The 13,813-nt window shown below is 38.7% G+C and overlaps 1 pseudogene; it reads left to right on the top strand.

The window, feature by feature from the left end:
* Window positions 1-12,023: 12,023 nt before the first annotated feature.
* Window positions 12,024-12,542, top strand: LOC125916510 (60S ribosomal protein L12-like; annotated as a pseudogene).
* The last annotated feature ends 1,271 nt before the right edge of the window (window positions 12,543-13,813 follow it).

Genomic DNA, 13,813 nt, shown 5'->3' with positions numbered 1-13,813 from the left:
CTTCCCCAACTGTGGGAAGAAGCTAATCACCCCAAAGAAGCCTCCTAGGCATCAGAGTAAACCCCAAAGAAGCCTCCTAGGCATCAGGGTAAACCCCAAACAAGCCTCCTAGGCATCAGAGTAAACTTAGTTTCCAGGACTTTCTGAATGAGGAGGGGGAGAGACCTTTTTGTTATGCAGAGGCTTATCAATCGCTTTCAAAGACACAACTAATACCCAGATCTAAGAGAAAATGGTGGAGCATTCATTAGGGAGGCTTTGATTTTATCTGATCAGGAGGGAAAAGAGAGACAAACCTATTACACTGTTTTGAACTTTGTTAATTTGTATAACACATGCTACTTATGTTCTTAAGGAGGCAAAGATCCACATGACGGACACTTTTTTTTCTTATTGATTTACCAAGAATGGGGCATTGCAATTACTTTCAAGAAACGATTTAACTTACAAAGATGGAAAAATCTTTGAATGAAAATGCTATCCATCAAAGGTAAAAAAAAAAAAAAAAGGTAAGGGTTGTCACAGAGGAAAATGAGACAAGCATGATCAAAATGCAATGTTTTTAACTCGTAAAGAGATCACGCAGTCTCAGGATGTGTTCATGTGTGGTCACTAACATTCTCTTTTTTTTTCTTTTTTTTCTCTCCTCCTCCTTCTTTTCATTCTTCTGCTTGCTTCTTCTTCCTCTTCTTCTTCTTCTTGCTAGTAATCCACCGAGCAAGAGTCAAAAGCTTTTATTTTACTGATGATCCACTATCAACTTTGCAAGCATAGAAGCAGACAGCTGCTTTCTGCCTTCCTTTTGTTTCCCAGATACGACAGGGGAAACCGGAGGGGGAGGCTTACCCATGAACTATGACTTTCTTAAAATATACCCATGCAGGACCTCAAGAGAAATCCCATTTTCTCTCGTTAGGAATGCATTGCTCTTTGCACTTAGTATACACTGTGCATCTACCTTTCTGTCTTGGAAATTATACACATGAAGCAACTTCGAGTGGCAACTGGGCTGAAGGGTTGGCACAGGTGGTGAGCATTTACAGAGAACCACATCATGTGACCTCAAAAGAGATGTGCCGCTTTTAGGTGGAATTTTGTTGTACTGATTGTGGTGAGCTCCACGAGAGGCAGACGGGAGGGGGAGAATACTCAAAGTGAGAAAAAAGCACTTGTGGAAGCTCAGAATTAAACAAAGACGTCTTGTTGAGTATTAAGAAACAAAAACAATGGATCCAGAGCCATGGAATGGTGCCCAGTGGCCCCAAATGCTCATTTGCTTTTAAGGTTGTTTGGGCTTTAATTAGTGAAGCCTTGACAGAGGGATTAAAAAACTTGAACTTTGAAAAAGAACAATTTTGCAAGGCCAAATGGGAAGAAGGATGAGTGGATGCAGACGGCAATGCATACCTCTCAGCTTGTTTGGCCAAGGATTAGAACTCTACGCTCAGAGGCGGGGCTGGTCGTTTTATTTAAAAGAAAGGTTCAGATCACTTTATTCTACTTCGAGCATGAGATAAACTTACCATGAAAAAACTTACAGAAATAATGTCCCTCTTTTTGTCGTTTTAATCCTTCTGCATTTATCGAGTCAATAGCTCGCATTCCCCCCACACTTGGCCCAAAGTGTATTGAACTTTTAATAGTTCCTCCAAAGTAAAAGCTACTTAATGCATTTGAACCCTCTGCATGAATTGCCTTCTCTGCTTCTACCTGGTAGACTTCTGTGTATCCTCCAAAAAGTGTCCCCCCATGTCATCTCTCTGAATCTTCTCTGAATTTTGTAACATTTACTTAAATCTACCTCTGCAAGTGCACTTATCCCATCATGCTGCAATTATTGGGTAACATGAGATATATGCAGAAGAATGCATGTAGCATGTACTTTCATTTTAAATAATAATAATAAGTCTAAAAACATCTATGAACTGTTTTTAAAAAAATTCAACTGAGTACCTTTTAAAGATCTTTTTGGCTTTACTCAACGATTCGTGGATCAGGATCCCATCTAGTAGACAGAAAGAAGCTCTCAGGGGCTGTACAGAATGAAAGCCTTTTATAGGCAGAAGGGAATAGGAACAAGGAAGTTATATTAGCAAAAAGTGGATTGGTCATGGCAAGGTCACTCTCCTTTAGGGAATGGTAGGGGTCAATCGGGCCGATTATCTCACTAGTGTCCATCGGGTAGTTCCTGACCAACTGGTTGAAGATTCCATTTCTGGAAAAGGCTGAAACTGTAATTAAGTGTTGGTTGGGTGACACAGGGCTCAGCATAAGCGATGCCATTTGGGGCCCATTGTCTTGTCAGTACGAAGCAAACAGCTTAAGAAGGAGAATTTGCCACTAACTTAAAATTTCCTACATGACTCACCTATCTCTCTACCTACTTGCACTGTAGCGGCAACTATTAAAGACGTTTTGTATTTATCACATCCTTGTTTTTCTTTCTAGTTTTACCGCATATGTGTGTATCCTTAAACAACATATTGTTTACTGCTGCCTGTTTGAACCTAATAGGAAGAGAATTATATATGTTTTTAGGATTCATCCATATTGATGAATGAATCATGCATTCTTAATGGAGTGAAAACTGGTTCTGGCAGTACAGAAAACTCTCACTCTTTTAATGTATAAAGCAAAGATATGCATACAGTATATAAATAGTTTGTCAATGGTGTTGAAGTTTCATAGGGGGCTATCAGTAAAAAAAAAAAAAAGTTTGAAAACATCTTTAAAAATTTTTTTAGGTTTATTTATTTATTTTTTAGAGAGCAAGAGAGTGAGGGAAGGGCAGAGAGAGAGGGAGAGAGACAATCTCAAGTAGGCTCTGTGCTGTCAGCGCAGAGATGGAAGTGAGGCTCTATCTCACTAACTGAACTGTGAGATCATGACCTGAGCCGAAATCAAGAGTCAGATGCTTAACTGAGCCACCCAGGTGCCCAGAAGAAAACATCTCTTAGGGGTATTATAATGAAAGAAAAAAAAAAGGCTGAGAAACACTCTGTGGGTCACATATTTTCATTGCTACATAGTATCTCATTAGATGGTTAGACCACAATTTATCTATCTAATGTTGGTGTACATTTGGTTTGTTTCCAATTGTTTTATTGTTAAAACACTCTTATGTCCACAAATTAGATAACCTCAATGAAATAGATTGATTCCTTGAAAGACACAATCTACTAAAACATATACACAAGAAATAGACAATCAAAACTCGAAGAATTCTTAATAAGATTAGGATGAAAACAAGAACCTCTCTTCTCATCAGTGCTTTTCAACATCCTATTGGAAGTCCTGGCTAATGCAATAAACAAGAAAAAATTTAAAAAGGTATAGACATTGGGAAGGAAGAAATAAAATTGCGTTTGTTTGCAGGTGACGTGATTGCCTTTATAGAAAATCCAAAAGAATCACCAAAAAACTGAAACTAACAAGAGATTATAGTAAGGTTGCAGGATATAAACTAATATACAAAAGTCAGCTGCTTTCCCATATACCAGCAATGAAATTAAAAACACATTGCCATTTACATTAATAATACCCCAAGAATGAAATACGTAAGTAAAACCTAACAAAACATATACAAAATCTATGTGAAGAGAACTATAAAACTCTGATGAAAGAAATCAAAGCATAACCAAACAAAGAGATATTCCATGTTCATAGATTGAAAGACATTATCACCAAGATATTAGTTCTTCATAACTTGATGAATAGATTCAACAAAATCACAATCAAAATCCCAGCAAGTTATTTTAGGGATATCAACAAACTGATTCTAAAGTTTATATGGAGAGGCAAAAGACCCACAATGGCCAACTCAATAGTGAAGTAGAAGAACAAAGTCGAAAGATAGATGCTACCCGAATTTAAGACTATAAATCTGCAGTCATCAAGACAGTGCACTGTTGGCAAAGAATAGACAAATAGATCAACAGAACAGAATAGAGAGACCAGAAATAGAACCATATGAATATCGGTGACTGATCTTTGACAAAGGAGTAAAGGCAATGCAATGGAACAGATAGTCTTTTCAACAAATGGCGTTGGACAACTGAACATCCACATGAGTCTACACACAGACCTTACACCTGTCACAAAAATAAAGTCAAAATGGATCATGGTGAAAATCCCAGAAAAAGTCAAAAATTGAAAGTTTACCATTAGAAACTCCTTTGAGATAAGCTTTTAGACTTGAATGACATAATAATAACAGCAGGAGCCCAATAACAGAATTTTCTCTTCCACCACCTAGTTACCCTCTAAAAATCATTTCATTGCCATAAAACTCCTGTTGAGCAAAGGTGAAACTCACATTTTGAATGATATTAAATATTAAAGTGCAGCTTTAATTTTTACAACCGTATTTTCATTGTATCTGCTTGATCCTACTCTAGCATTTTCTTTCCTCTACTTTTCTTGGGTTTGTTCTGCTGTTCTTTTAAAGTTCTTACTTTTCAGTCTTTCTTTTCTTATACATTTACAAGACATTAAATTCTCTCAGTACTGTTTTACTTTTCCCATTATTTTCCAGTTATACATATTTTAAAATTTCCATTGTGATTTCTTTTTATATCATGTGCCTCCCCCCAAATGCATATGGTTATTTTCATCGTCTTTTTGTTATTGATTCCTGACATACTGTGTGACGGTTGGGATTATGGTCTGTGTGATGCTCTGAAATTTGTTAAGCCCTCCTTTATGGCCTAAAAGGTGAAATGGCCTCCATGTGTACTTGGGAAAAAAATATATGTTCTCTAGTTATTGGAGTGGTATTCTATCATGTCTGCTAGATCAAGTTTCTTAATTTGACTCCTTGACAGTGAAAGCTATAATTTACTAAGATAAATGTGCTAAGTGTCACCTAGTCTGAAGGTGACTTCTCCATTTTTCTTTGTAGATTCGTTGATATTTGCCACATATATTTTGGTATGTTATTAGGTGCATACAATTTAGAATAATATTATATTCTGTATCTCACCGTTGCTTTTGGCCTTAAAGTCTATTCTGACTAACATTAATTATGCCATCTTTCTTTTTGCTAGTATTTGCCTGGAATATCTGTCAGGGTCCGATTAGGAAAATAGAAACCTCCTTAAATATCTAAACAGAGGGAATTTAATTCAGGAAATGGGTTACACACATTATAGATCTGAGAAACCCACCAGGGATGGTGAGGCAACTCGGAGATTAGCCACGGCAAGAAGCTGCTACCACGTGTGGGGAGGGGAAGCAAAGGGGAGAAAATGATATCAAAGCCCAGGGGTCGTGGCCACCCAGCAGAAGTGGAACCACAGTGACCAAGAGGGGGCTGTAGCAATAGAGAAGATACTCCAGTGCTGGAGATTCTACCGAAAGGAGACTAGAGATGAAACCACAGGTGATGGCTTCCTATTGTCAGCCCAAACTCGGCCTCCCATTGACCCAACACAGATAAAAAGCCATGGACCCGGAGAAGGCAGCTACTGGACATAAGCACCACTTTGATTTGACCAGTGGAAGCCCCTTCACACTGGCCTCTGTGCCCTTTTGACAGGTCCTCAGCAATCTAACATAGCACGGCCTTACTTTATGACACAAAAACACGTTCCAGGCTCCTCTTGTTCTTTTTCTGCAGACCTCCAGGGAGATCTTCATTACTCTGCTCTGGTTCTAACAGCTTATGCGGGTCCTCTATTGGGAGCAGAACTTTTCTTAACTGCTTCGACTCTGATTCCTCTTGCTTCCCTAGAGCAAGATAATGAGGACAGGAGTCAAAGGGACATGGCTCAAGGCCTTTTAAATTTCTGTACCCTGATGTTCTAGATCTGGCTCCTGTGAACTGAGTATAAATGGATTCTGTTTCGGAGTCCAATATGATAATCTTTACCTTCTAACAAAATAGTTTAGTTCTTCCTCATTGTATATTTAGATTAAATTCTACCAACTTATCTAGTACTTTCTATTTGTCCCTCCTATCCTACTTGTTTATCTCTTGTTTTAACCCCTTCTTGCCTTCTCTTAGGTTGATTTCATTTGTTTCCCTTTCCCTTATTCCATTTTTGCCCCTCCCTGCTAGTTTGTGTGTTACATACTTTATTTTTGTCCTTTTAGGTATTACCTTCAATTTTTACCAATCATTTTTAGTTTAACAAGCTTTAAAAATAAAGTCCTTCCAGGGCTCTTGGGTGGCTCAGTTGGTTAAGTGCCAGACTTCAGCTCAGGTCATGATCTCACGGTTTGTGGGTTCGAGCCCCACATCAGGCTCTGTGCTGACAGCTCAGAGCCTGGAGCCTCCTTTGGATTCTGTGTCTCCCTCTCTCTCTGCCCCTCCACCACTCATGCTCTGTCTCTTTCTCTCTGAAAAATAAACATTAAAAAATTTAAAATAAATGAAGTCCTTCCGTTTCCACTTCTTTTCCCATTTTTCCTTCCTTTTCCTTCACTCCTTGCTTCATCCTTCATGTTTTTGCCCCTTTGTTCTTTTTACCTCCCTTCCCTTTTCAAGTGATTGGGTCTTAAATCCATTAGGTGGGCCTGACAAGGTAGATCTCTACACCAGGGTGGAGGTGGCAGAGAGCAACAGAGGAAAGAAGGTGTCTCCATGGGGTGGGGGTGGGGGTGGGGCAGATCCTGTGGTGTGACAGCCTGGCACAGGGTATTGAAGAGAGTGTCCCTGGAGGAGGTTGCCTGGAATAAGGTATAAGAGCCTTATCAGAATGTGTAGAGCAACAACATGGAAGAGAAATTTGGTGAAGAGTGTTGAAGCTTGAAGTGGGTGGGTTGGTTGTACCCTTTGGAAGGAAATCTACATAGGACAAGGAGGTATCTATGTAGGAGGTGGGAGGTAGGGGTGGGGCAGGAATTAAAGTCAGGCCTCTGGTTCTGCATATTGAAAGTTCAAGAATGGTGAAGAGAGTAGTCACGTGGGGAGGCAGGCTGTGGACTGCTAAGGAGGGCTTCTAGTCAAGATGGTGGTTCTGTATAAGGTGTCAGACCCAGAGCAGGGCGAGGAAGATCTCTCTGAGGTGGTTACAAAGAAAAAGCAAGAGCCTGGAACATCTTTTCATGCCATAAAGTAGGAAAGTACTCAAAAAATTCTGGGGACATTTCAAAACAATACAACAGTCACCTCAAAGAGCTTTTCATTGATAAAGTTGAGGACAATTTAGACATCAAAATAAATAATGAAAATAATGGATTATTAAGCATTTAATAAAATAAGAACTCATGAGTCCATATGACATGAATTAATTAATTAATTGAAATATTGATGAAGAAAGACATATTTATGTGGTTTCATTACACTTTCTATTAAGTACTTTTTAACTACCAAAGAAAAAAAAGAGTAGCTTTTCTACAATGAGTGGAAAAGCTTGACATGTATCACTTTAATCAACTGATCAGGTTTAGCATTCTTCAGAAAAGGACAACCACAGGACAGGATGCAATAGCATCGGTTCTGTGTTATTTCTGCCAAAGATGTATTAGCTTAAATCTAATCATGAGGAAACATCAGACAAATCCAAATGAGGGACATTCTACAAAACAACTGGTCTGTAATTTTCAAGTGTCAAGGTCATGAAACTCAGGGAAAAATTATTGAACTAGACTAAAGAGATATGACAAATGCAACACAGGATTTTGAACAGGATCATTTTGCTATAAAAGATATTAGGAAAGTTGAGAAAATGTGAATAGGTATGAGGATTAGATGGAATAATGTCTCAGTGTGAATTTACTGATTCTGATGGTTACTTTGGCTATGTAGGAGCATGTTTTTGTTTGCAGGAATCACACATATAAGTATTCGGGAGTAATGGAGCATCAGGTATGCTACTTACTCTCAAATGGCTCAGGAAAAAAAAATATTCTGTAAGTTGGAAAATACATTTTTAAAGATGGTTAAAATTTTTATGTTTCTGTGAATCACTTTAAAAGAGTTTAGATCACCAACTCTGTTCATCTCCCTCTTGACTTAATACTATTGTACTGGGTTTTCATTATAGCTTCCTGATTTATTTTTGCCCAGTATATATATTTTTCATTTTTTTAATGTTTATTTATTTTTGAGGGAGAGAGACAGATCGTGAGTGGGGGAGGAGCAGATAGAGAAGGAGACACAGAATCCAAAGCAGGCTCCAGGCTCTGAGCCACCCAGGCACTCCATATTTTTGTCCAATATATTAAACATTATTGTTTTATACATCCAGTTTTCTCTAAATTTTCCCGTATGTTTATATTTTCTTTGCTAACAATTACTTTTAATACCATGGGGCTTCCTTCTGAGGTTTTCATTCTCACAAAAGAAAATCCTTCAGAAGGTCTCTCAGCAAGAGAGCATCTGTTGGTAGCACACCTTTTTTTGTACCTGAAAATGTTTGTATATAAATCTCATTCTTGAAATACAGTTTTGTAGGTTATAGGATTCTAAAGTAACAATGATTTTCTTTCAGATCCTTGAGCTATTCTCTGTCTTCTGCTTTCTGCTGTTGATTTTAAGAAGTGTATAGTCATTCTAATTATTGTATCTTTGTATTTAATCTGTATTTTCTTTCTGGATAGTGTCAAGGTTTTCACTTTGCCTTTGGTATTTTTCAGTTTCACTACAAAATCCACAGGTCTTTCTGAATGTGAAGATTGGTATCTATTACGAATTCTAGAAAATTGTCAACCATTATCATATTGAATATTGACTTTTCCCAATTCTCTCAATTAGCAATTCTGAAATGCCAATAAACATCTCTTATACCTTTGCAATGTATCTCCTTTGTCTATTAAACTTCTCAGTTTTTAACTTCTGCATTTCTCAAAATTTCAATACTTTTATTTTAAAAACATATTAAAATATCATTTTATTTTCCAAACCAGATCATTTCAACACCTGTAGTCTTGGTGGGTCAGATTCTACATTTGGTTGTTTCTACTGACTTTCAGTCATGGTGGTTTATTCACTCATATGTTTAGTCATTTTTTATTGTTGGCTTATGTTCTTTAGAACTATTATCCATGGTAATTTTTTGAAGCCTGGTTTAAAGTCTAGTCTTCCAAATAAGTATTTCCAGTGTTTCTGCCAGACATCTGGTAGTATTATTACCTGAGACCCTTTGAACTACATGCTTACCTTGTGATTTTTGGGGTCCAAATCTGATAGACTGTAGACTTGAGTTTATAGATTCTTAGGAGAGATATTTCTCCCACTTCTACCCAGAGCCATGACCCAGAAATCCATGTACTCCTACAATCTTTTTTGGAGTGTGGGCTTTTCTTTTTCTAGTTCATATCCTGAGAATATTATCTTATAGGGTTTCTACTGGTTTCACGGAAGAGGTCAAAATCCCTTCAATCTCTTCTCCCATTTCCAGACCAGAAAGCCTCTCAAGTAGAATGTTACTTTGAGATGCAAAAGGACACTGGTAATTTACCAAGACTGAATTTTTTCTCACCACTCTAAAGTGGTAGGATCTGGGAATCAGACTTGATTTCAAGAAAACAAAAAACTACCCTAGGCACTAATCAAAGAAACTATGGCATTTTTCCACACTTTCAGTATGAAGTAGTTGAGTTTTTTTCCCTTGGCTCTCCCATAGCAATGTGAATCAAAGAATCTAAAGAAAACAACAACAAAATAACAAACAACATCTAGTATAAGATGTATAATCTAGTATAATCTAGTATAAATCATGACGAGACAATTTCCCCCAAAGTTATTGAGAGCTACTATACTTTCTTCTGCAGTTTCTCCCAAATTCCAAGTGTGTTGTTTATACAAAGAAAACTTGCACAAAAATTGTTGCTAACTACATGAAAGTTCTTTGAGGGAACAATGGCACCTAGTTCTAGAGAGCCTAGGGCAAGGCTGCTGGGCACTGCAGCAAAGAAAAGAAAACAAAAAATATAGATTACTTGATTGATTGACAAAGGTGTATCATATAGCCTTTAATTGAGAGGAAACAATATAACACAGAGATAAAGCACATTGACTATGTGTCAGGTCTCCTGGGTTCAAATCCAGACTCAGTTACTTGTTAGAAATGAGGTCTTAGGTGAACCTTCTCTAAGTTCAGTTTTTAATCTGTAAAATGGGGGCCGGTGGTGGGAGTGGGGGGAATAACAGTAGCTTTTTTAATGAGGCATTTCTAAGCAAATTTGATTGAAATGATTGTTATGGAAAGGATTATGGGTAGTCAGAAAATCTCTCAAGGAAGCAGTTGCAGAGAAGTGAGCCCTTGACCAAAGCCTTGAAAGATGGTGATTATTTGGATAGTCAGAAAGGAAACTAAGAAACATCTCACACAGATGTATTTGTCTTTCTAATTATAGAGAGGTTAGCGGAGCTCCTAAAGCCACTTTGGATTTCAACTACCCTCCTGATTCATGGAGAGAACACCAAGTAGTACTTATAGACTCTAGATTCATTGCCTGGGATTAAATCATGGAATCATAGGTCTACCTCACTGATAACTTTTTTTTTAAGACTAAACCTCAGATTTTTTTATTTGAAAAGTGGGAGAGGGCTTACTTCACAGGGTTATTGAAATGATTAAATAAAACAACCCATATAAGTAATATATAGAAACTATTTAATAAGTATTTATTTTAAATTCATTTTTTAATTCTTAGTAATATTACCATTTTCTCCAAATGTTTCCTTCTCAAGTCCTGACTCTCTGGAGTATTGCTGAACTTACATGATCTGCCTTCCTCATCCACCCTTTGCCCTAAGTGCAAGAACACATTTCCTGATTAAAGGGGTACATCCTGTGAAGACTGACTGTGAAGGCAAGTCCACAATAGACAGAGAGACAATGTATTCTTGTTCAGAGCAGCCACCAACAGTGATGACAACAGCCCTCAATGGGCTGGGGTCAAAGATCAGCTGTCCCTCTGTCACTTCATTCTTCTTCTGGCTCCCAATGGAGTTCATTAGGAACTCAATCTCAAGTCTAAAATTCAATCAAAACCCATCCTCACAGGCCCAAGCGAAGGACACCAAATGAACAAATTCATAAGGCAAAACAAAGCCCTCACTCAATCTTCCGAACAGTAAGTTTACCATCCCTTTGGTGGTTGTGGAAGCATGGTGCAGCCACCAGCTAGGTGGGAAGTGCTGAGGGAAGTTGGTGATTCAAGCCCTGTGGATGGGGGTTGGAGGTTAGCAGGAGGGCTAGATGGAAATCCTGGACACCCTCCGGAAATGCCAGAGTGAGGGCCAGCAGTGCTTCTCCAGATGGGCAACCGAGAAAGCTTAAAATGCTGAGTCAAACTAAAAATGGGAAATGTGACCACAGAGGCTGTTTTTGACAAAGCTCTTTTCTTGTCTCAGCCTCATGGGAAACATGCTCCCTTGGAAACCATTGGAGTAGTCGATGCCTTTCCTGCACTTCTCAAGGCACATGCATGACATTTGCCCTGGATGCAGCTGGAATCCATCCTTTATGGCATAGTTTATTCCTCGATGCCATTGTCTGCTGGGAGATTGCCCAGATCCTGAAAGTGTGCAAGCAATACTTTTCAATTACTGTGCAGTCATTCTGACATGCTGTGTGGCCTTCACCAATTTGCTGCACATTCTGTCTTGATAGTACCCACAAAGTAGGCTTCTTGATAGTGTGGATAAAGTAATTTCTCTATTTTGTTGCCCAGAACTCTTTTTGTAGGCTCAACTTATTAACGGATCAATGCAGATCAGAATATAGGAGAGAGACCACCTGAGTGGTCTCCAATAGAAGACGATGGGAATTAAATGGAGAAATGTGGATAGGGCCTCTGTAATGTGCCTTGGCTAGCAGAAACTCTGCTCAACAAAGGGAAAGATATGGCTAGATCAGAGAAATCCAGCAATCAGATCAGCATGAATGACTCTGCTAGGTATACCTAATGCCCTTCTTCCCCTTAATGCGGTTGGTTAATTTTTCTTGGAGAACACTCACATTATGAATGCTATTTCCAAGCATTATGCTCAAGACTTTAAATATATGGCCTTACTTTTGGCTTTTGGCTCAAGGTGGCAAAGGTGTAACTGTCTTTAGTTGCCCCAAATCCAGGCTCATCCAACACCAGCTGCTTCCACCATGCCACCTAAGGTCAACCCCAATGAGATAAAAATTATATACCTGAGTTGGACTAGTGGGGAAGTTGGTGCCATGTCTGCCTGGCCCTAAAGATCAGTCCCCTGGGTCTGTCTTGAAAAGAGTTTGGTGATGACATTGCCAAGACAACCAGTAATTGGATGGGTCTGAGGATTATAGTGAAACTGACCATTCAAAACAGGTCTAGATTGAAGTGGGACCTTCTGCTTCTACCCTGATTATCAAAGCCTTCAAGGAACTGCCAAGGGACAGAAAGAAGAAGAAAAACATTAAGCACAGTGGAAACATCACTTTTAATAAGATTATCAACATTGCCTGACAGATGTGACACTGATCTTTAGCCAGAGAACTTTATGGAACTATTAAAGAGATCTTGGGGGCTGCCTAATGTGTGGGATGCAATGTCAATGACCTCCCCCTCATGACACAGAAGATATGAATAGTGGTGCAGTGGAATGCCCAGCTAGTTAAGAACTACAAAGGAAAATATTTCAGTGAAAGATCATTTGACGACCTAAGCAAGTAAATAAATAAATAAATGACCTTATTTAATCCCCATGATAATAACATAAAGTTGATGCAATTTTCTTTCTTTTTCAGATGAAAGAATCAATACTCAGGCTTGAGGAACTTTGGTAGAAGCTGGAATTCAAACACAGGCCTGGGTAAATCTAAGTCCCACGTTTTCAATGACATTGCTGTCAATCTTGGTTTCTAGAAATAGAAAATCTGCCTTCTTCTCTCTGCAGCTTGGAGTGGTTTCTTAGTAGTGAGGATGCCACAAACAGCCTCAGAAAAACAGAGGGTATTTGGTCATTTTTTATAGTTTTGCATACTTAACAATATATAACTTTCTTATTAAATTTCTATAAACCTGTATTGCTTCAAGACAAAGTTATTTCTCCCTGTTCTGACCCATCTCATGTATCATGACCAGAAGAGTCTGGTTTAGTTACTTCTCTGCTTGGGAACCTCGTAATACCTCCTAGTGGTCCCCAGGGCCATGGCAACAATTGGATATCCAAAGCTGGCCACACCCTGCTTTTTCAGGCTGACTTCCTGTTGCTGTAGTCCCACCTTGGGGGTTCAACTGTGCTGTGCAGATATCTACAACAATTGGGATTTTAAGCCAGACCATGTCTGTTTTAAATATTTTCTGGGACTGCGCTTATACGAAGTTTGAAAAGTTCTTCTCTCATTCAACTACACCCCAGTTCACTCACCTGAATGAATGAATCTCCCTACTCCACATCTCAGCTCAAGCTCATCTTTCTCCTGAACTGCTCTTCTTGCCAACACTGCCTTTGATATCTCATGAGTCCTTCAAGGCCTGGTTGAAATGTCCTTGCCTCCCTGTCCTTTATGTATTTCCAAAGCTCTTCACTCACAGTGCTCTTGTAGAACTCACCACACCAAACCTTGTGGTGTGGTTATTTGGGCCCATCTCATCTTGTCTTTCCCTTGCTTCTGATGTCCTATCCTAGGGTTGAGCAGGTAGAGACCATGTCCATATCTCCATTATACCTGTGTGCTACCGCAGCATCCACTATTATGTTCCAAAGATGCCAGGCACTTAATAAATATGTGCTGATTTGAACTTAACTGATATTGATAATTATCATTTTAGGCAATGGTTTAGGTAAAATGATTGATGAACACCATCTTTAGTTCTTGGAAGATGTTATGGTTTAATTATGTTCCCTGACCCCCAAAAAAGATATGTTGGAATCCTAACCCCCAGT

This window comes from Panthera uncia, chromosome D1 (genome assembly GCF_023721935.1).
Source record: "Panthera uncia isolate 11264 chromosome D1, Puncia_PCG_1.0, whole genome shotgun sequence".
In the NCBI taxonomy this organism is placed as follows: Eukaryota; Metazoa; Chordata; class Mammalia; order Carnivora; family Felidae; genus Panthera; species Panthera uncia.
The sequence above is the reverse complement of the archived record's forward strand: the minus strand, read 5'-3'. Positions and strand labels throughout refer to the sequence as shown.